The sequence below is a fragment of the Cygnus olor genome, chromosome 8, assembly GCF_009769625.2.
Source record: "Cygnus olor isolate bCygOlo1 chromosome 8, bCygOlo1.pri.v2, whole genome shotgun sequence".
Taxonomy (NCBI): domain Eukaryota; kingdom Metazoa; phylum Chordata; class Aves; order Anseriformes; family Anatidae; genus Cygnus; species Cygnus olor.
Window position 1 is genome coordinate 30470928 of NC_049176.1, and position 21489 is coordinate 30492416.

Here is a 21489-nt window from a genome sequence, read left to right on the forward strand (position 1 = left end):
AACGGTTTTTGAAGAATTTAGGGCCCTCTTGATCTGCTAACCCCGCTGAAAAGAGCAGCTGAAGCAGAAAGTCCCCAAAGGGTTACGTGGAGGCAGGTGTTCAGTGGACGTGATAAACTAGATCCCTTTCAGCTCCCAAGGAATATCTCATTTCTGCCAGGGGATGGAGAGACTGACAACTCTGTGCACCTCTTTATTCCTAAATGCTTTCTAAGGACCGATTGGGTTTCCCTGAGACCTGCTGTAAATATTATTTAATTAAAAATTAAATAAAAAATAATAAAAATTTATAAATAAATTAATAAAAAATTTAATTAAAAAATTATGTAAAATATTTAACAACAACAACAAAAAAAGAGCTTTCTTCATAGGGACAAGTGCTTGCTGATCAGTTGTTTTTTAGGAGGACGAGTCAATTTGTTTACGGCAGCAGACACTTGTGTGCAGCCGGCCCCAGGCAGTCCTGGTGTGCCTTCCGCTGTAGCGAAGGCACTTGGGGTTTCGTGCTAAGGTCCCTTTTTCCTCTTTTTTCTTCTCCCAGACAAGCTCTGTGTTAGCTTTCTCTCCTGAGAAACGTGCAGGAGCTGGGCTACCTCATCCATCTGGGCTATGTTCGCTCTTTCTGTGCTTATGTCACCCAAGAGCTGTTTCCCTTTGCCTCCCTGCTGTCCTTGCCCTGTTCCAGGCATGGCAGGCTGAAGGAATTGAATTTGAGCTTGTGAGGGCTTCTCCCTTGTTCCCTTTGATGTTAACACATGTCTGCTAGTTTTGCTGGACATCCCAAGAAGGATGCCAGATGGCATGTATGCGAGTAGTGACGAGGTTAATGGGACATCAGGAGAAATATTAAAAAATCCTAGTTTTTAATGAGACATCTGGCAACTCTTATTTCCAGAGCCTCTTTTGCTCCGTAGGTGAATCCTGAAAGCACTTAAAACTGTACAGGATGAGCTCGTACACTGCAGCATTTACTCTGTTCTCATGGCATTGTCCCTACCTTGTGGCAAGTGTTTGGTGTTGTGTACCCAGAACCACGGGTGATTTTGGACACAGCTTGTCCGGACTTCATCTGGCTCAGCAATTATCTTATTTTTGTTGTTTTCCCATCCTCCAGCACTTTTAGGGTAGGTGCATTTAGTTTTCCTTTCTTATAGGAGTCCCAGTAAAAAGTAGAAGAACCTTTTAAACTTTTCAAAAATGGGGGTTTTGTACAATTTTTGGAAGGACTGACTAATTTTTTACTTTTTTTTTTTGTGTGTAATGTATTTAAATGTGAAATGTTACTGTGCGTGTTAGCATGAACAAAAGATTCTGGGAATTTTTCATTTACCAAGATGAATTTTAATTTATCAAAAGCCCCTGACATCTTGAGGCAAGCACGATGCGTTCTTTGTGTTTCAGCCTAATGCTGGCTCCCGGCCACGAGGCTGTGAAGGATCGTTTTCACCCGAGGCCTCTTGTAGTCGGAGGAAATCAATCTTGTGCGATACAAAATGCCTGAGCGTTGGAGGCATGTCCATCTTCAGGAACTTCAAACTCATTCCCTTCCTTTCGGGGACTTGGCTTGGAGGCAAAGGCTGAACTCCCTTCTTGTCCAAGAAAAATGAACAAGCCTTGTAAAGATGCTTTCTCCTTTGACTGGGTGTCTATTGAGCTGGAAGATTTTGACTTCTGCCTGGAGTGGGGAAGATGTGGGTGGCCTTCAGCAGCGATGAGGCTGCTGAACAATGCGGCCATTGTCTGAGCTGCTCCAGGAGGGAGCGGAGCCTTGCTTTAGCGCGGCGGTTCTGTTCTGGTGGGCTGCTAGTACTGCGGCAGTGCTCTTTGTCTTGTAATTACAGTGGTGTTAACTACAGTTTTCTCCCTTGCTGATATTAATTGGGCAGTAATGCTGATGGGATGGTATCTGGGTTACTCTCTGAGGTTTTGTCTGTGCAGGTAGGAATCTTGAAGTGTGGAGTCAGGGAACCTGCATTTTCCTAAGGAGTGAATTTGAGGTAGCAGCTTTTGACTGTGCTCTGAGTTATGATTAAAAAGCAATAATAACAACAATCAAGCTGCCATCCGAGCATAACTGCCCATCATATACTGGCGTGGCTGAGGCCCTATTTTCTGCAGGTGGTGGTGCCTGAGGCCCTGACGTGGCTGCCAGCCCCGCAGTGCCCGAGGTGGCCCCGCAGTGCCCGAGGTGGCCCTGCAGTCCCTCTCACTTCTCCGTTTCCTATTGCAACACCTTTGATTTGGGAAATGCTTTAACGCGGACTTCTGTTTTCTAGCTGTAATTTCTCTCTGCGGTTATTTGGGGAAGAGCGGTTGTTTTCTCTGTTCAGGAGGGAGGAAGATACCTGACTTAAGCCCCCCCCGGTGGAAGCCTGTACTTGTTGGAGGTGATCTGGAGTTTATTCTGTTTCCCCACTGCTGCTTTTTGGAAAAGGTGCAATTCCTTCAAGTTGGTATTTAAACGAGCAGATAAGAAGTCTGCTTTCTCCTTGCTGGCTTACATGTCATTTTATTGAATAAATCTTCCGTTTTAAGCAGGTGGGATCCGGACCAACATCCATGGTGACATTAGGCACACACCGCACGGCTTTAAGTCTGTGAGAGGTGAGATCTGGCTGTCACCGGAGGGCATGCAAAACGCTGGTATGTGGCAGGTCTGTGTTTTCACGCTTCCTCTCCTCAGTCCTGCCAGATGAATCGCTCCATGATGGTTTTTAGGGGGTTAGGGTGCTTGTTTGGTTGGGTTTTATCTTTCAAATAAGGTAAGACTAGGCAGCTGCTGCTGCTGGAGTCATTCAGAATGAGTCATAAGAGAGTAGAGATGAAAAATATTTTGAAATGATTGCTATTTGATTAAGAAAAACAAACACAGAATTCTGAGGTGATTTGGGGCATAATTAACGTGTGGCCCTGCTTCTCAGATGTACGGTGCCTGGAACTTTCCCTGCAGTGTGTATCACCATGCTCAGCTCTTCTGCACAATGTTCAAACCATTACCTCTCCTTTGCTGAGAATGTTGTGTGTGTGGTGCTATGTTCGGTGGGGAAGGAAAGAAGATTTGCTCGAGGATTATTTTGCGGAAGGGCCGAGATCAGAGCAAAAGACTGGGGTGCCTGGCTCTCCAGGAGGGCCACAGGCCCTTTTCATCAAGCCTAACCTCCGTGGCTGGGGGCAAAGGTAGGAGAGCTGGACGATGAAACAGTTGTTACTGAATTAATTACACGCAGACATGAGAGGGCAGAATTGATGATGTTCTTCCAGTAAGTTAAGGAGCTGCCACCACGTGGAAGGCAGTAGTTGTTGTCCACTGGGACTGGGCCTTGAACAGCAGCAAGGGACACACAGAGCGAACCGTCAGTTGTACGATGGGATATCTTTCATGGAGCATTAAGGGAACTGCTGTTATTTAGGTCATTTTAAGGTGTCAGCCACTTGTGGTACGGCTGATACACCTTTGAGCTGAAGGGAGGGAAGAGGTGATGTGTCGAGCACCCACCAGCTACGCGCTGCGCACCACCCTCGCTAACGTGTCAAATGGGGGTTACTGAACTTAGAAGGGAGGCTGCAGAGAGCACAGATTTGTTGGATTGCCACTTGCCTGTCTGCAGGACTGGTTTCATAATAATAATTGAAAGAACTTGCAAAGCGTGTTGGAGACATCAGTGGAAGCCCACTTAGCCTCCGGCTGGTAGGTGAGCACTGGCCTCTTCTCACAGCACAAGGAGCAGAGCGACGACTTGGCAAGGGCAATAAAAGAAGTTATTGTTAAAAGCAGCACAAGAAACTGCGGGCTGCTGGCTCAAAAGCCAGGACCCAGGCTCCCAGGCACATGACAGAATTTACCAACATACAGCCGGGTTTTAGCAGTTTTAATGTCGAGCATATATCATCATTAGTCCCACTCCAGCAGCTTATGTATTTCCTTTTCTTTATTTTCTTCCTGAAAGCTGTGAGCAGCTCCAGTAATTCTTGAGAATAAATCTTGTTTTATCAAAGTGAGGGCCTCGTCAAAAGCACTGTTTATCTTTGCAGCTCTGTCTGGGCGTTAATGCTCGCGAGGAGGCCGAAGTGGCTGCGCCGTGCTTCCTGGCCAGACGTACGAATGGCAGTCGTGCGGGCACTCGGATGAGGCACATTCCTGTCGTTATTTCGCAGCGATAAGATCTGTGAAGCTTCCAGGACGGTTGGGGTTTGTTACGTTGATCCATAACTGTGCTCGTTCGTGGGATTTGATAAGGTCTTTCAGGAGCACCGGCCTGCCGAAGGGACGTGGGAGCGGACGTAATTCAGATGACTCCAAATCAACCACGTGCTCTTGTGGTGATGCTCTACACTTTTCCATACTGATCCAACTGTGAAGCTTGAAGGGATAGAAAGGCCGTAATTATCTGTTTATCTATATAAAGGCACAGATATGCAAATAATAAATGTTGTGCAGAGTGGCTTTCACTGATGTTGTCAGTAGAAAAAAACACTATTATTTCCTAAAGGCAATGTTTTAAAGAGGTACTCCAGATCAGAGGAATGGCATTGTTTGGAACCTCTTTGCCTAATGGTGCTACAAATAGTGATGAAGGTGGTAATAGCCAAGTTACTACCTGTACTCCTCCTCTTTTTATTTTTCTATTTCAGTTTCCTTCAGTTTGAGAGTGGTTTGTGTTTAACCTTTATCCCTTTTCACCTTTGTGTTTGTTCAGTTGACCTCTCCTTCCCTTTCGATGGGAAAGACAAGCTATGAAATTTGCAGAATAATTTGGACATGCTTCTCTTTCTTGAACAAAAACAAAAGACTGCTTCAGATGGAGAATTTTTTGTTACATTATTCAAACTGGGATTTCAATTTAAAAGAATGTGATTTTTTTCACATCACTTGATGAATTTGTTATTACAGATGCTTACATTTTATTATTAACCATTGCCTATGGTTTGCTTGTAGGTCGTTTGTGTAAATAAGTGTCACTGAATTCAGACCTGTTATCAGCTACAGATACAAGCTATCTGAATGCATTTTATTTCAGTTGGTGCCAAACTTTTGTGTTCAAGCTGAGTGACTTGCTGCAGATGGTTGAAAAGGAACGGTAAATGCTGAGGTTTTTAATGCCAGGAAAGTGCCTCTTTATTTTAAAATAAGGCCTGATGGGAAGGAATGCTCCTTCATTTTTTATAATTTGTACAATGGTACAGAAATCTTTGTTTAGTTTTCTTTTGAGGTCAAACTAAAGTACAGCGGTGAGATCTTATTACCTATCGCAAAGAAGTGTTTTCATAAAAATGAAGATATACCTAGCTGAATTCACGCTTCTGTGTTCACTTTTAAAATACTACAGTAATGGAAATAACAAGGTCATGGTTTAAATTAATTACTGTAATTTACAGGCGCGTTGAGGACGAACTGCAATCCCATGTCACTGCTGTGGCTCTCTTTCACCACGCAAGAGACATTTAATCAAACACCAGTTATAAACCTACCTAATTTTAATACTTTGGGTTCTGTAAATGTGACTTTTGTTCCCATGTAGTTTTGAAGTAGTCTGTGTTATGGTTAAGAAATGAACTCTAAATAAATACCAGGCAATGAATGTGTCTCAGGACATTCACAGAAGAGCAACGAGCGCATGGAGCTCTCAGCGGTTGGTTGCGTTGATTTAAACAGAGGAGAGTTTTAGGTCCTTCCCTGCTACGGTCGGAGCTGAAAGCTCAGCCTGCAGGTTCCTGATGAGGAGCAGCCACTGCTGGCATCAAGTCTAGGTGCACAGATAAAGAGAGGGCGCGTGGACTATATGGGAAAAGCCCCCAATCCTTTACAATTCAGAGACGTAAACCCCAAATTACCCAACAGGAAATATTAGGTTGTCTACCCAATGCACCCATCAAGAGAAATAAAAAATTTATAGTGGCAATCCGCTGAATGTGGTGGACTTGTCGGCCCAGGCTTTGGGGGGCTGTACAACAAAAAGGCACCAGCAAGCTGCACAGGCGGTGGCGCGGGGAGGAGACCCCTCACCCTCAGGGTCCCAGCAGAGCTGGCACTCAGGAGAGCTTGAAAAGGCACTCTCTGTTCCCGCAGCCCATCCCGCAATTAAACAAGGACTGCAGGCTCAGCCCTTCGCGCAGATTTGGAGTTACTAAGGAGTGCAAGCAGTCTGCTAATTGGGGGATGTAGTTGGGAATATTTAACATTATTTCAGGTATGCTAATTTTGTTAACTTTACAATGGGAAAAAACATTATTTTTTTTGAAGTTCATGGCAAACCTGCTGATTTCAGCAGAGCTGGAATTAATCTTCAGATTTCTGTCTTGAAGTTTCTTTTTCTTTCAAGCTGTGATGTTTTAAAACAGCATTCAGGTGCAGCTATTGTCTTGCACTTGGGGTGCTCACGTGTTATCTCGATCCTCCCTTGCTTTCCAAGCCAGGGATGCTACAGGTGTGAATTTGGCTTGAAGTTTGGCTTCTTTAAGGTACAGGTGAAAAAAAACATGGAGGAATTGGAGGATTTTTTTTTAATCACTCTGTTTTTTTAGGATTTGCCTTAAAATAAAACGAGTCTCACGTGCTGCCATGATTCCCAGCACACAGCAGAAAGCAGCAGAGCCCCAACTGGTGGGGCTGTGCCTTGTAGCCCACGCTTCCATCTGTAGGGACTGGCCCCACGTCCCCCGTTCCCTGTCGGCAGCCAGGTGGGGACTCGTCCTCGGCTTCCTTCCACCGAGCGCGGGGAGACGCCTCTGCTAGCTGTGCAGGCAGAGCGCTGTCCTGAACTCGCTCTGATGGAAGAGCTGAGCCTATAAATGACTTTTCCTGAGTTTGGGAGAGTCCCGTGGGCACGATTTAACAAACATCTGACCCACCCTGCGGGGTTTATTGGAGCTTAGGCTGTCTTAACTCGGTGACTCAGGAGACACCAGCGCAACAAACTGTTGATACTTTTAATTTAGCTTTTTTCTACGTTTCTATCAGCGGCCTCAACCTAGCCAGACTGGCTGCCTACCCCCTCCCTTGACAGATTATTTAATTGTGGTCAGTTCTGGATAGTTACGATTTATGATCTGTTGGTTGTGTTCATGAATGCTTTGGGAATGGTGCTCTTTTCTTGGACTGAGTTTGTCCAGATGTATCAATATTTTGGTTTGGATGATATAAAATAAATGGTCAAGATTAACTGTCTGCGACATTCTCTTTTAACAAGGAGGTAGGAGCATTTTTCACGTTGAGAGATGTCTTTAAAACAAATACTGAGGTTTGCGAAATGGCTCTAGCAGCACATGCACAAGTGGCTTTCCATCAGCCTTCGCTGCCTCTTCTTGGCGTCACTGCTCCACGGAGAAGACCGTGGGGAGCCCGCTTACGATAAGGACTGGGGATTGTGTAACGGTGACCTAAGTGTGAGAGGATTCAGTAAAACCTGCTCGGTGCACGCTCCCAGGCTGCTAGCGCTGCTCTGGTGGGAGGGGAGCCGGGCTGGAGAAGGGAAAAGCGATTTCGGCGTCCTTAGCTCGGGGCAGGGCAGGTGTGGAAGGGCCGATGCCGGCTGCTTGGCTGCTGCGGGTGCTCCGGGGGTGCACAGGGGGCTTTATGTCCATGCAGGGGGCTACCAAGGTGCTCGCATGACAAAGGCACGAAGCTCACGGCTGTCAGGGGGTAAAGAGCCCATTTCCCCTCGGCACCCACGGCTGCTGGCTGTGAGCGGGTCGTTAGAGCCTCCAACTGTTATGGAAAAAAAGATGAAAACTCATCCGGTTGTCCCAGACGGAAACCCACCTGCCTGCCAAGGCTCAGCTCTGCGGTGTGTATTCGTTTTTAGGGGAACTTCTGGGTCCCCAGGGGGCCTTGGTTGCCGCCGAGCATCGCCTGCTGCGTGGCCACGGCCGGCCACCCGCAGCCGGTGGCAGAAGCTGTGCGGGACCAGGACCCTTCCCTGTAGGGTTTCACGGGAGCAGCTTGAGGTGGAAGCAGTTTGTTAGTGTCGTGAATAGACTCAGAAATTCAGGTGTGTCAGACTCCAGTGTAGGATGTAGGAAGACAATAAAACTGTTGTTACGAAGGGTTAGCGTAAAAGAGGGCTCGTGGTTGGAATCATAAGAGCAGTTTGCTCTTAGATGTGTTAATTTGGGCATTTAAGGTGATTCCCACTGGGAAGGAAGGATTTTCTTCGCTGGCCCAAAGACAACCTCTGGCTGCACATCCCTGGCTTGACCAAGGTGACCCGAGTCCGCGTTAGCTGGCACCTAGCCCTGCCCGGCCAAGCTGCCCTTCACAACGTGCAGGTATTTACCCGGCACGTTTAGGGCTGGAAACAGTTGGAGTGTTTAGAGGAAGAGCTGTTTTCACGGGATTAGGCCTTTGATATTTGTCAATTGTTTTGTTTTTCTAAGCCAGAGGAAGCTTGTGTGCGCAGTACCTGCGGAGCTCTGTTCTTTTTGTAGAAAGCTAGCTGGATGTTAGTACAGCAACAAATGCAACAAAAGAAACACTTTGTTTTCCTGTGTGAGTATGTAATATTTCATACAAAAGCTTCCATGTGCCTTCTCAGGAGGATAGAGGTAATTAAAGACCAAACATTGTTCTGTCCTTACCTAGCAGTCAACACTGATAAACCAGCCTAAACTCTTACATTGCAGGAAAAAAAAAGTAGTCTTCCACAAGAAACTTGCATGTCTCATCTGAACTCTGAGATTGATCTACCTATGACCAGTGAAGTTGCTTCTAAAGTGGGATTTTACCTTTCTAAAGAATTTACCAGTGAAAATCTTTCTCTGTGGATATTTTCTGGTGTGTCACCCCTACTTCTGCCTTGGTTAGTCTCCCAGTGGCGATGCTTTGTCTCAGTTGGTGTTACTGTGTTATTTCTTCTTTAAGAACCCTTACAGGAATTACTAAAGGTATGGCTACAGTGAGAACTTGGTGTATTTCATTTGAAACCGATTACTTTAACTGAAAATATTTGTCTAAACTTTCGTTTGGGTTGCTAACTCATTATATGGAAGTGCCAGTAGTTTAATTAGAAAACACAGTCTGTATTTATGGAAAGTGTTCACATGCTGTCTTTTGTGAAAGCTGAAGCATTCGAGAAGGAACACAATGTTTCCCACAAACCATACATCTCCGCAGCTCCACGGTCTCTCAGCAGCTGGACTAAAAAGGGTTTTAGTACGAGATATGTGTTTAATTAGGGAAGGGAGCCTTGGCAGATCTTCTGACTTACAGTTCATTTTAAAGTCTTCAAATATATATATATATATATATATATATATTCATAAATAAAAAAGAAATCAATCCAATTTGCTGTAATTGTCATATATAAATTAAGAACTCGGTTTTTTCCACTTCACAAAGATATCTTCGCTGGCCCCTCCTGATGGATTGCGCGGGGCAATTGCTTCCAAATGAGGACCGTCGACGGGCGCTCAGCATCGTGGTCCCCAGACGGCCCCACGCTGCCCGGCCCCGCCGCGGGTCCCCCTTGGCTGCCTTGCGGTTTCCTGAGCATTTACATCTGCCGGTCCTCCCCAGAGGAATGCCAGCCCGGAGAGAAGGGCTTCTTCCCACAGCCAAACCCTACCGAGGGCACAGTGAGAGGCATCTCGCAGGGCTTCGTGCCCGTCCTGGTGGCACAAATCTCTTCTCGCTGCTGGGTCGTGTTGGGTGATGGCAATAGGAACGCGTTCCCTTCGCACCGCTCTGGCACGGGAGGAGGACAGCGTGACGAGTTAGCGACGGAAACCACAATCACTTAATGCAAGAGTACAAATTGCCTACTGGTTGCCTTCATTAGGTCGCAGCTCTTGGTTACAAATCTAAAACAAGTTCGAAAGAGAAGAGTTACTGTGAGCTGGCTGCAATTTCTTTGGTGTCTTCACATGGAAATGCGCGATAGATTTGAGTTCAGGGAATATTACATGGTATGCTTGACTTAAAAATATCGTATTTCTATGTATCTATCTCTTACCAGTCCTCATAGGGTTGGATGCAGCTAAGGATGGATGGTTCCTTTTTTCTTTTTTTTCTTTTTTCATCTAAAGGAGGGACGTCTGGGCGGGTTGCAGAGGTTAGTAGCCTCATTAATTAACTTCCTTTAACGAACCGCCGTGTGTCACTGGGCCGCTGCGAGGCACCGTTACTGCCTCGCCGTCTCCTCCTTGCCCTTGAGAAGCCAAAATGTTAAAGTGGTGGCGTTTACTGGATCTGACAGAGAAATTCTTCACGTCTGGCCTGGATGTCTAACTAAATTTGGTATGTATCTTGTGGGCTGGGGCAAGTGCTGGAAGCTATTAGAAGGCTGAACAAAAAGCTCTATTCAAGGACTATCGCCTTCCTGCCGGGGTAATCCAAGTATCAGAAATTTAAAAATATGGGCTAGGAGACTGTGGCTGCCACAGAACAGGACTTTTAAAGGTGTCTAGAACATCTACGCACTTTAAAACGTTGCTTCTATAGTATATGATTAATTTGAAAAATGCAACAAAGAAACCCAATATAACATATACATATATATCCAATTAAATAAAATTGAACACTTTTATTAAAGTGGAGTTGCAAGCTGGTAAAAATTTTCTCTTGTCACTCAAAGTTAGGACAGGAAAACATTTTTCTTTCCCTCGAAATAGCTGTATTTATTATATCTGACCTGTTTAACATTGCTGGTTTTACTTAAGAACTAGAAAGAAACAAATGCTTTTCATCGTTTGATGCCTTTTTTGTAGCATGAAATTGTGTTACCAAGAAAAATAAGGTAGAAATGGTTTCCAAAACAGATCTTAGAATAATCAAATATCCTTTTTTTTCTTTTTTTTTTTTTTAAGAGCTAAGCTGGTTAATCCTAATCGTTTGAATCTATTATAAATTATTTACTTTTTGAACAGCAGCTTGTTCTCATTTTTAAGCTTTAGAACAGCCATGCATATCAACTCTATGTGGTTTTTTTTTTGCTCTTTGTAGGTTCTTCAGGAAAGGTGGAAATGCATTAGGATAGTGGTAGTGCTTAGAGAAAACCAGGTCATAACAAAGGATTTGACTCCTCGTTGAGTTACCCTATCTGTTAGCTGCTTTTAGTTGCTTCCTAATGAAAAAATTACGGACAGTGAAGTCTGTTCTGTGTCCAGTTTACTTTTAGCGTGTACTTTGGCTATTATTTTTGAGGTATTTATACAGACTTTTTTTTTTTTTGTCATGTATTGTGATGGATTTGCCCAAAGAGCAGGCCTGCTCCACACATGGCCGGGCTAAACATTTTCATCACTGCACAGCCAGAAGCGTGGGTTATTTACGTTATTTGTCTTTTATTTTCCTTTAACCATTTCACATAAGCCATGAACTGTGCAACTGCTACCAGGCAAGTCAAGGAGAACTCGGCAGGCAGGTGCTGAGGGCGCTGGAGCAAATGCGAAATCGCGTCTATTCTGCGTTACATCACTCTCATTGCCCAGAATTAATTCTTGCGTTTACATTTTGTGTTACTCTTACACACACGAAAAACGTTCCTCTTTTAATGAAAGTTACATCTAATGTATTTACTACCCATGGCCACTTCTTTGTCTTTCTTGCAACCTTTGGAGGTTGAAAGGCAGCTGAAGCAGCAAAACCTCTGCTCTCAGGGCAGCTCCTGTACACTTCCCCTATCTTCTCGAGCAGGAATGTGAGCCAAAGCCTACTCGAGGCAACAAGAGTCTTTACATTGGCTGTAGTAAGTGGTGGATTAGCTCTATGAGGTGAAGTTGAGACTGGTTGAGACAGAAGGCAGTGGTATATCAATGCCTTTTAATTTTTCTTCCATAAATGGCAACGAGCCATGTTGGGAATAAAATAATAATAGGATCTGCGTTGTAGAGCTCCTTGTTCCTGCTGCCGTCAAAGCACTTCAAAGTTTGCGTGAGATTTCTTGTCGGAGAAACTGAGGCATGCGGAAGTCAAATTCAGAATTACACAGCGCAACTGCAAACTTGAAAATAGCACAGCCTAATATTCATCCCTTGTGTCTTTTCGGTGTCATGACATAGTCGTATTAAATAAACAATAGGAAAAACTGTGACTGCTAGTGGTGTTAAGTTTTTCCGATTGTCCTTCTTTGTCATCTAGTTTTCTCTTTGTCCTTAGGAGCTTCCCTGAAGCGTGTTTCTGTTTTCCAGGGTTTGCTGTAGCAGTTGCAGCTCTCCTGATGTAGTGTCACAGACGCGTTTTGGACCTGCTGTAGCTACAGAGATAATCCGGGGTAGGTTCATGCCCCGAACATGGGGCGCAGTGTGATGAGCACCAACACGGTCCGAATTCTGGAGGTTTGTCCGTGCTTAGGATTTGGAGCTTTTGCAGTCTTTTGAAATAAAAAGTTATGTATAAAATTATTTCTATATATTTAATCCCTGCAGAGTGGGTATTCACACTGCTTCAGTTTTGTGCTTATAAGTTACCGCATCCATCTAAGAATGATCTTTTATCTTTTTTTTTTTTTTTCCCAAAAAAGTCGAAGCATCATTTGGGCAAAACTGGCACTTCTGGCTGGAGCGAGAGTCAGGGGCTAGTTTTACAGCCAGCTGGCTGAGTGGGTGTGTTGCTGATTTCTACTTAGGGATGATATCCTCACAAATTAAAAGAAACAGAAAAGAGCTGGAGACTTGCACAGAACCTTCATGGAGAGGAGATCAGAACAGCTTTTGTCTGTTTTCTGCACTTCAGATGAGACTTTTATTTTAGCCTGTTTGGAAATGATTATTTTAAGTTGTCCCTTGCAAGCTAAAGCAACTCAGAGTGATTACAGTTGGCATAAAACTCGAGATAACATTAAAAAAATAAAGGATTCCAGCACTTACACCTTCCATCCCCCTGAATGGATGTGATTTGAAGGCAGATTTCTCTTTCCTGCCAAAATGTGGGGGTTTTTTTTGGGGTTTGTTTTTTCTTCTTCAGCTCCCATGCTGGCCTCTGTCAGAGGCAGGCTGCTGGCTCCTCTGGTCTCCCCCTGGGCTCTAGGCAATCACATGCATGAAGCTGGTGTACGCCTTTAGTTAGTGCAAGCCTTTAGTTAGTACTTCCGTAATACTGACATAATTACAAGGATTAACATTCTACTTTGGTCCTCATAATTTTTAAGTAGAAACGTGTGAGAATTCACTTTCAAAGTAGAAATGCCAAAAAAATGTGACTGCTCAGGACTAATTTTATATTGAAAATTATAACGTGAAAAATGGGAAGAGTTGTAATAATTCACTGTTTGACTGCGAGGCTTGAGGCAGTCTGTCGTAGCTGGAGGGAATCATTTTTCTCGTGGGACAAGCAGTGCAGTTTCTAGCTATGCTATGGAGTTCCTAGGTAGGCAGTACCTGAACGGAGGTAATTGATTTTAGCTTTTATCACTTTTGTTCGTGTAGTCCCTGTGTTTTGGCTCTCTGTTTGCTTTGATAGGGCAACGTTTTCTCTAGTTGTAAATTGGTTTATGGCCTCCAGTAACGTGTACCTGGCTGCACACAGTTTTGGAGAGCAGTCCTAGAACAGTTCGGCAGCTTTAATTATCTTCAGCCTGGTGCTAAGGCAGGTAGAGTGCTCTTTGTGTTACGTTTTGCTTCCATCTTTTCTGGAAAAAAAGACAAAAGTGGTAACAAAAAGCACCTTCCTGCTCAAAGGAAAGTTGGTTTTAATTTCCTAACAAGTTAATAATTCATTATTTTGTTTCTGTCTGTACAGCTCTTAATGAAATATGCTGTTAAGATCTACCCGATAGCCTGCAGAAAGCTGTTACATGCCATGCAACCATGCATAAAGAAACGAAAAGAGTGCGCTGGGTCCCACGTAGTGCATGGCTTTGAACTTCGAACAAGTACAGCAGATGGTGTTAAAACGAGGCGCTGGGACCAGCTGATAATCCAGCACTAGATCAAATTTCTAGATTTCACTTCTCTTGGCAATGATATTCCCAGCTTTCTTGATGCTTTTTCCATTTGGAACTAGCCGCGTGCTTTCCTTACCGCTTTTGTTCTGGGTTTTGCTTGTTCACAAGTTTTAAACCCGTAACGTGACCGAGCCGAACGGCGAGACTCCCTGAAACACCCGAGAGTTGGCGTTTCCATACTGAAGACTTAGGCACTCTAAATGCCAGGGCTGAAATTAAGTAAGTGCTTAAAAGCTTGACCCAAAGTCTGGTGGGTCAGCAGAAAGACTCGCATTGAATCTTAGTGGGCTTTGATCAGGCTGTAAGTAACATCCAATTTATCAAGTTATTTCCATCCTATTCCTTTTCCTTTCTGCAAGGTTCGCAGAGGAAATAGGTTTTGTTAGTGACAAGAATAAATCTGAAAGATGAATGGAGGGGAAAAAGTATGCATATGCTGAGGGCTTGCTCCTGCTTTCAGCAATGCAGGTGTGGGGCTTGGTATCTTGTAAGATCAGCTGCCCTGCCGATTTTACAAGAGATCTGATGATTTACGTGGTGTGCTCCGGGAGGGGGTCAGCCTTCGCGATGCGCACCTGCGTAGCTGGGCTGGGCCGGCCGCAGCTGATTTGAGGGGCAGGTATTTCTCAGGTGTCTGTCATTTGCTAGGAAGAGTTTAACAAGAGCACAAGGGAAGCAACAGATACAGAAGGTACAGCCTTCCACTGCTGGTTGTTTTGTGCTTTCAGTCTCTGGCTCAGAGGCTGAACCCCTTTCCAAAGCCAAAAGGTTCTGGGATAAGCAGGAATGTAGAGGGGGAATCAATGTACAGGGCAAAAACTAGTCAAAAACCTGTGGGCTTTTGACTTATATTAGCATACAGATATCACTTTTGTGCTGCTTTAAGCTCTGTTTGTGTAAATGTCTTCTTCACGGGATCCTAAAATAAGGTAACTGGCACAAAGTAAAAGCTCAGCCTGGTGGCTGGGAAAAGCGTGGAAAGTCTGACTATTTAGTACGGGGCAAGTTCTCACGTCTTCTGTGTTGTGCTTTGGGGTAACTCCCTGTTCACTCCTGCGAATATCACGGTGGTGTCACCTCTCCTGGTGGTGTTTGGGGATAAACTCCGATGGCTAGGTCCTGCGATGCCCGGCAGGGGTGGGCTGCATCTGTGCGCGCACGTCCCTGTGCTGCACCTGGGAAGGAGCCCACGGCGGCCGTGTTGGCATTACAAAGTGGGAGATTTTTCCCTTTTTCTAGCTGGCAGCCTTTAGTGACTCACTTCAAAGGTAAAAATGAGTCTCCCGCTCCTGTGTACCGTTGCCTCGCATACCTCTGCTAATCCATAGGTTTGGGAGGCATTCCCTGACTCAAACAGATAAACTACACAGGATGGAAGGATGTGGAGGAAAAAACAGCAGCAAAAAGGAATTTGAGGGGCATGGTTCTGTAGGCGTATTTTATTGCTGCCCTGAGATAGCTTTCTCCTAATTTTGATTGAAAAATAGAGGTGGAAAGCGTGGTGGGAACTTCCTTTGTTCTGTGGAGGGCTGCAGAGCAGCTAACAAGCCCTTTGATCCCAGCTCGTCGCTGTGTTTAGAGCTCAGCCCGCAGAGGTGAGGTAGACGGGAGCTGGTGTTTTGGGGGGGGAGTGCCGGCAGAAGCAGGGGAGGGCGATACCCTCACGCTCACCTTGCAGCAGCTTGTGTTTGTGTCTGTTTCCTGAAGTGGTTTCCCTCGTTTGGGCTGTTTTCTCATAGCTGTTTTTCCCGAGGGTCTCTTGGGTTTTGTGTTTGTGTTTGTTCTGCTTGGCTGGTTGTTTTTTTGAGTTTGGGTTGTTTTTGAATGAATTGCTCCGTTTCACTGCAGTTAATAACCCTCTTCTCTCTCTTTTTTTTTTTTACTAACCACAAGTGGTTAAGACCTGTCTCCTGGTGAGCAGCACATGCAAAACCACAGTAACTCACACTGCTCCTGACCTGCTTTTTCCACTGCCTCCTGCCGTCAGGGACCTCTGCAGAGCTGAGAGCTGCGTGTCACCTCCGGGGATCGCTGTCAGCGTTTCCTGCAGCCTTTTGCTTTCTTTCGGAGGCCTCACATCAAGGTACTGACCTGATCTGACCTCTGTCACCTTCTTTGACCTGAAACCATCACAGCCTGAGGTGCTGTTATTACAGGAACACCTGTGACATGCATATTTTTTCCTCTACTGGAAAAAAAGATCTTTTTCTTTCGTACCAACTCTGTCCAAGCACTGTAGTTTTTCCCCGTTCCAGTGGTAATGATTGGAAATTACTTAAATTTGTATACAAGACTAGCAATCAGGATTAAATAAAGACTAACGATAGAATTTATTGTCTCACCATAAAGTATTTAGGGGATTGTGGAGGAAAATAGAAGGTTAAGTCCCTGTGCACTCTGAGAAGCAGAAGGCTTCTGCCTGCGTAAGGTCACGGCATATTCTGTCCTTGTCCCAACTTGTTAGGCAGGGGTGATTTGGAATCCCACTTTGGCATTTTTCTCATTGTTCTTGCCTCCTGCTGCCCACCGGGCAGTGGGAGATCATCACAGTTTGTGTTTAATACATATATATGCAGGGCATGGTCACAAATCAGTGTTAACAGTAGCCACTTCTTTCTAGTTCCATGGTTTTTGCTCAGCTGTTTCCTGTGCTAGCCACCAGGTCAACCAAAGAGTGAAGCTGGGGAGTTCTGTTACTCAGTGCCCATGACTTGCATTATATCTGATATATTCAGCATTTAAAAACCAGGTGTCTGGTGGATAGACATAGACTCAGAGCAGCGTGGGTTACAGGTGGGTGATGTGGTCTGAGCCCCCGTTGAAGGCTTTGAAGTCAGGTCCTGCTTTGGCGTTGGGTTGGGTTGCTCGTCAGGTGAATGGTTTATGCCGTGTGGGACCTAAGGGGTTGATATTAATTTGCTAAGCAATAGTACTTGAGGTTAATAATATCTCTTGAACACTTAAGACTTTGAAACAAGCCCTCTGGATGTGGCCTGTGTTTCTGTGTAAGCCGGTATTGTCACTAATAGGCTTTCAATAACACAGCATTTTCTCCTAACAATGGACTGGAGGGAAAGAAGGCTTCTTCTCGGTGACTAAATGACACTTATTTGAGTGCTCTGTGTTCGGCCATTCTCCAGCTGCCGACAAAAGGTGCTTTCTCTGCATGTGGAGCAGCAAGCCATCTCCTCTGTGCTAGAAAATACTGTAAACTCCAGATGCCTTGCAACTGAGCTTGGTGGAAAAGTCACATTGGGGGGGAAAAAAACACACCACTCTTCTTCTTTAATGAAAAGCCAAGTTTTGTAGGAAATGATACATTTCAGAGTCTTGTTTACCATTTTTCCTTAGAAGTACGTTGCTTTGATTTTAAATTCAAATGAAAGACTGAAAACTCTTCTGGGAAGATTTCCACCGCTCAGGTTTTAACATGGGAGAAAACCATTTCCGAGCAGCCGTGCCTTTCACACCCACTCCCCCCCTTCCCAGCGTTTCTCAGTAGTGCTCGTTCCCTGAGAATATTCGCAGAGAGCCGAGAGTTTTAATTAGGCCTTTGCAAGCACACGTACGCTTGCATCAGCAAGTGCATTTTATCCGCTCCATATGGGTGCCTTTGAACAGGGATTTCTGCGGGTATATTTATTTAGCGCGCGTTTGAGACCCCCACCCCCCGTTAGCGGAGCTGCCTTGTGAGCGCTGGCGCCACAGTTTCCTAAGGGAGATGTGCCGCGGCGCTCGCTCCGATCTGATCGCCAGGACAGCGATTGCGGTTAGCGATAATGGGAGGATCTTTAATTAAAAGGCTTGCTGGAGAGCAAAGGGCGCTCTGCCAGCTACCAGAAGCGGTGCTGCTGCGAGACTTGCGCTGCACGCTTTGGCACCAGCGGCATGTGCCCGCCCACCCCCAGGCTTTCAGGTATGTTTCTTTTTTTTTTTATCTCGTCATGACTTAGTTGTTTGTGTTCACAAAGGATGCGGCCTTTTTTTTCCTTCTTTAACCGTCATGTGGATTTCATTCGGCTGTTCCCATTGTGTATTGGGGTGCTCAGCCCTTTGCAGCAGGCAGGGAGAAGTGTTGCCTTCATTTATCCTGCTCTGCCAGGTTTGTGAGCATAAATAACCCACGGTGCAGCAGGGACCGCACAGCGTTTCCCCAGGAGCTGCCTTTTTGCCGGGCACCCACCCGCTGCATGGCTTCAGGCATTCGAGCTATCCCCATTTTCAGGCTCTTTTGCAAATGGACCATTTTTAAAATGTCTTGTTATTGTTATTTAGGCTGATTCAATACTTAGATTTCTGCCTTTGTGCTTTAAAGGGACTGCAAATTAAAACCAGTTCAAGTCAGGAATGCGTATTCACTGCAGCTTTGGGAACACGTATGGAATCTGAAGTTTATGGCTTTGAAAGCACTTGCCCTCTTTCAAATGTTTCTAATAAGATAGAGCGTGGTGATTTACACCTCTGGAGATATTGAACCGGTGTTCAAGAATGTTGTTTGGCTCTTAAAGAAAGCAAGCACTGGTGGGCCTGATTTTGGAGAAAAAACCGCCGATGTGATTTCATTGAGACAAGCACTCTGCGTGTAAAAGGATCCATTATTTACCACTTTCCCTGCACGCCGCGGGTGCGTTTGGGATCCATCAGCTGTTAACTTCTTGGGAGAGCGGAGAGGCGAGGGGAGCCGCTGCCTGAGCTGCTTTTCCTCCTGCTCCGTAAGGTGGTGCTGAGCCAGGAGCACCAAATGGGACTCTGTTTGCCCCCAAGCTCCCAAAATTGGACTCATCGTCTCCCCATGCCAAGGTCCTACAGCCACTGGCACCCGTGGCAGTTCAAGGTGCTGAACCCCAAATGTTGAGGCCAGCCTGAGGTGACACCGCTGTGCTGGCAGCAGCCCTCCGTGCTTTTACACCTCGGAGAGAAGGCATTTGGAAAGTGAGCTGGCGTTTCTTTTTTATTATGTGTGTCTATTCTAATATAAAGCAGGGCGTGTTGCTCTGAAGTGCTCAGGGGTGTGTTTCAGCCTGGATGCAAAACGTGAAGCAGGGGAGGGGAGAGAGGGAGCGGGGCGAAACCCCACACCAGCGCCCAGCGGGAGGGAACGGGCGCGTGGGAAGAGCTTCGAGGAATCAGAAGCGGTGTCTTAACTCGGGAGCCTGAGGTACATTGCTCAGGGTGATTTCTTAAAAATATTTCCATGTATTTTTTTTTCTTTAGATGACATAGAGAATAGGAGATTTGAACTGTTTTGGTTGGGACTTTTATAGGTTCCTTGCACTCACCCCATCCCCATGGACCGGCGCTGCTTCCACTTGTGCTCTCCCTGCCCTGTATTAGAGGCTGTCAAGTCCCGTTTGGGACCCCTGAGATGAGTTACCAATTATGTTTGCCCATTTGTTTGGCCAAAAGAGCTGTGGAGGGAGGCACAGGGAGTTAGGGAGGGGATTTGGGTCCATCCTGGCAAGCATGATCCGTGTTTTCACCAGCGTGGTATTTCCTCCTCCTGCAGGCCAGGAACACCTGCGTTTAAGTATTGCAAGGGACCCATCTCGTTTTGAAGGGAAATGTCTCGGAGCCCATCTGCATCCATCAGCTTCCAGGGGTGTGTGCGGTGCTCTGGCTAACAACCGAAAAATCTAGGGAGAGTGAGATCTGTTGCTGGAGCTCCTGGGACTGCACTAAACCTCCTGAACAAAGCATCCAGCCCAGAGAGGAGACCTCGAGGTCTATAAAAATGGCCAGGGAAGCTTTGTGTGATGACGTTTTAAAGCACTTCTCAACCTTCAGGGCTAGTTCCTGGTTCTGAGCTTATGTTTTACTCCAAAGGACAAACATTCCTAGTTCCGTTGTTTTGTACGAATCCGGTTTGGAAATCTGCTCATTCATCAGTTTAGAAATTATGTTCGCTGTTTTCTGTCCCGGACTTCTTCCACCCTGACCATGTCACTCCGGGGCCAGCAGCACGGTGTTACCCAAACATCTCCAGCACCTTTGTCGGCATGTGTAGGGCTTGGCAGGTGAGCGCGGGAGCAGCGCAGCAGGTAGTGGCTCAATCACGTTTTGGAGGCAGCTCTGCGAAAGCTACAGGGCCACAGACGCTAGCGGAGAAACCCTCTGTAACCTACAAAACTGGGAAGGGTTTGTTCCCATTTCCCTCTGTTAACCTGTTTGTGTTTTTAAAGGATTAAAGTTGGAGGTGTGTGGGGAAAGATGATTACCACTTGCGGAGGACTGGAGTGCTGGAAGGCTGCGGGTTTGTTCAGGGCTGTGCTGGAAACCAGACCTGTGAAATCCTCGCTCTGGGCGCGCTGCCTGGGGTGCGTGGAGCTGCCGACCTGCGAGCCGGGGCTCGGTACGAGACCCAGTCCTGGGAGCGATGTTTGCAAGCTCTGGGCTGCCCTTTAATCTGCCAGGTGGGCTGAAGGCAAGCCAGGAAACTGGAAGTCTTGGGAGCCATGGCTCCAACGTGTCTGGCTCAGCTACGGTTGCCGGCTCTGGCTCGGTGTCAGCTGCTGATGGGGAGCCAGAGCTTCCCAGCAGACCCGGGGTGAGCTGCGCTGGGGGGGCTGGCCGGCAGCTCGCCAAAGGGTGGGGAGCTGGGAGGGCAAAACCCCTCCTTGGTGGTGGGCTGGGGTCGGCAGCGAGGGTCCCATCAGAGCCCTGGCGGGGCTCTGCGGCAAATGCTTCAGAATTGAACCATCTCCAGGTAATGTTTTGATTGTGCAGATTTGGCATTCCCCAGTGGAAACTCGCTCTCTTAAAGAATTTCTGACCAGCTTTGTTAAAAATCCAAGGACTTTCTCCTTTTCAAACAGCAATGAACTTGGTTGCTTCAAGTCTTGCTTTTATAGCAATCAGATCACCCGTTTTTTTTTCTTTTGTGCCTTTGTTGTTGTTTGTAGTTCAGGATTTCTGTTCAGCCTCTTGTATCAAATGCCCAAGTGGCTGATCAATCCGTCCTCCATACGGCAGAGTGTAAATTCGGGCAAGTACAACATGGGGAAGATCTGCGTCCCACAGAAGTCCGTACAAATTTGAGACCAATGAACTTTACTGCCATGTATCGGGACTGGAAATTGAGGCCCTGGCCGTGTCCTCAGGTTGACATGTGGCATTGTCATTGACATAAAACTTGTCGATTGTACCTCAGAGAATAGTTGGAAGGTGTATTGCAAGCACTGGTGGTTGTTCTGCTAAGAAATTGTGTATTGCACCTGAAGTGGGGAGAGGAAAAAAAAAGGGCAAACAAAAACTCAACCCCCAAACCAAAAAGCCAAACCCCAAGGATCCTGGGAAAACCACCGGCTTTACAAACCGCTATGAACTCGTAGTCAAAGACCTCCATACATTATTTGCAGTTATTGCATAAACACGTTGCACAAGAGCTATGCTGTTTGCAAAACACAAACACATGCTTACAAAGTTTGTCAGCGCTGCTCATGCCGCGGGGCTGCTGATGCTCTCCTCGACTTTGCTGGCTCTTCCAGCAGCCCCTTCCCAGCTCTGCAGGGCGGAGGAACATGAGGAGCTAGGGCACCCCTGGTGAGCTTGCGCTTTGAGCGCCTGTGCCATGATTTCTTGGACAGGCAGTCTTCCCTGGGCTGCAAATTTCCTT

At 46.1% G+C, this 21489-nt stretch overlaps 1 protein-coding gene across 2 annotated transcripts in view; it reads left to right on the forward strand.

The window, feature by feature from the left end:
* The window catches only part of ROR1 (receptor tyrosine kinase like orphan receptor 1), a 156370-nt gene that overhangs the window by 30230 nt on the left and 104651 nt on the right, over nucleotides 1-21489 (forward strand). The window contains exon 1 of one of the 2 annotated variants that reach the window (XM_040565293.1): nucleotides 15823-15960. The exons of the other annotated variant lie outside the window; for it this stretch is intronic. The gene's annotated coding sequence lies outside the window, so the exon portion shown is untranslated. Of the gene's footprint in view, nucleotides 1-15822; nucleotides 15961-21489 lie in introns of those variants that run through there. 2 annotated transcript variants of the gene reach the window in all.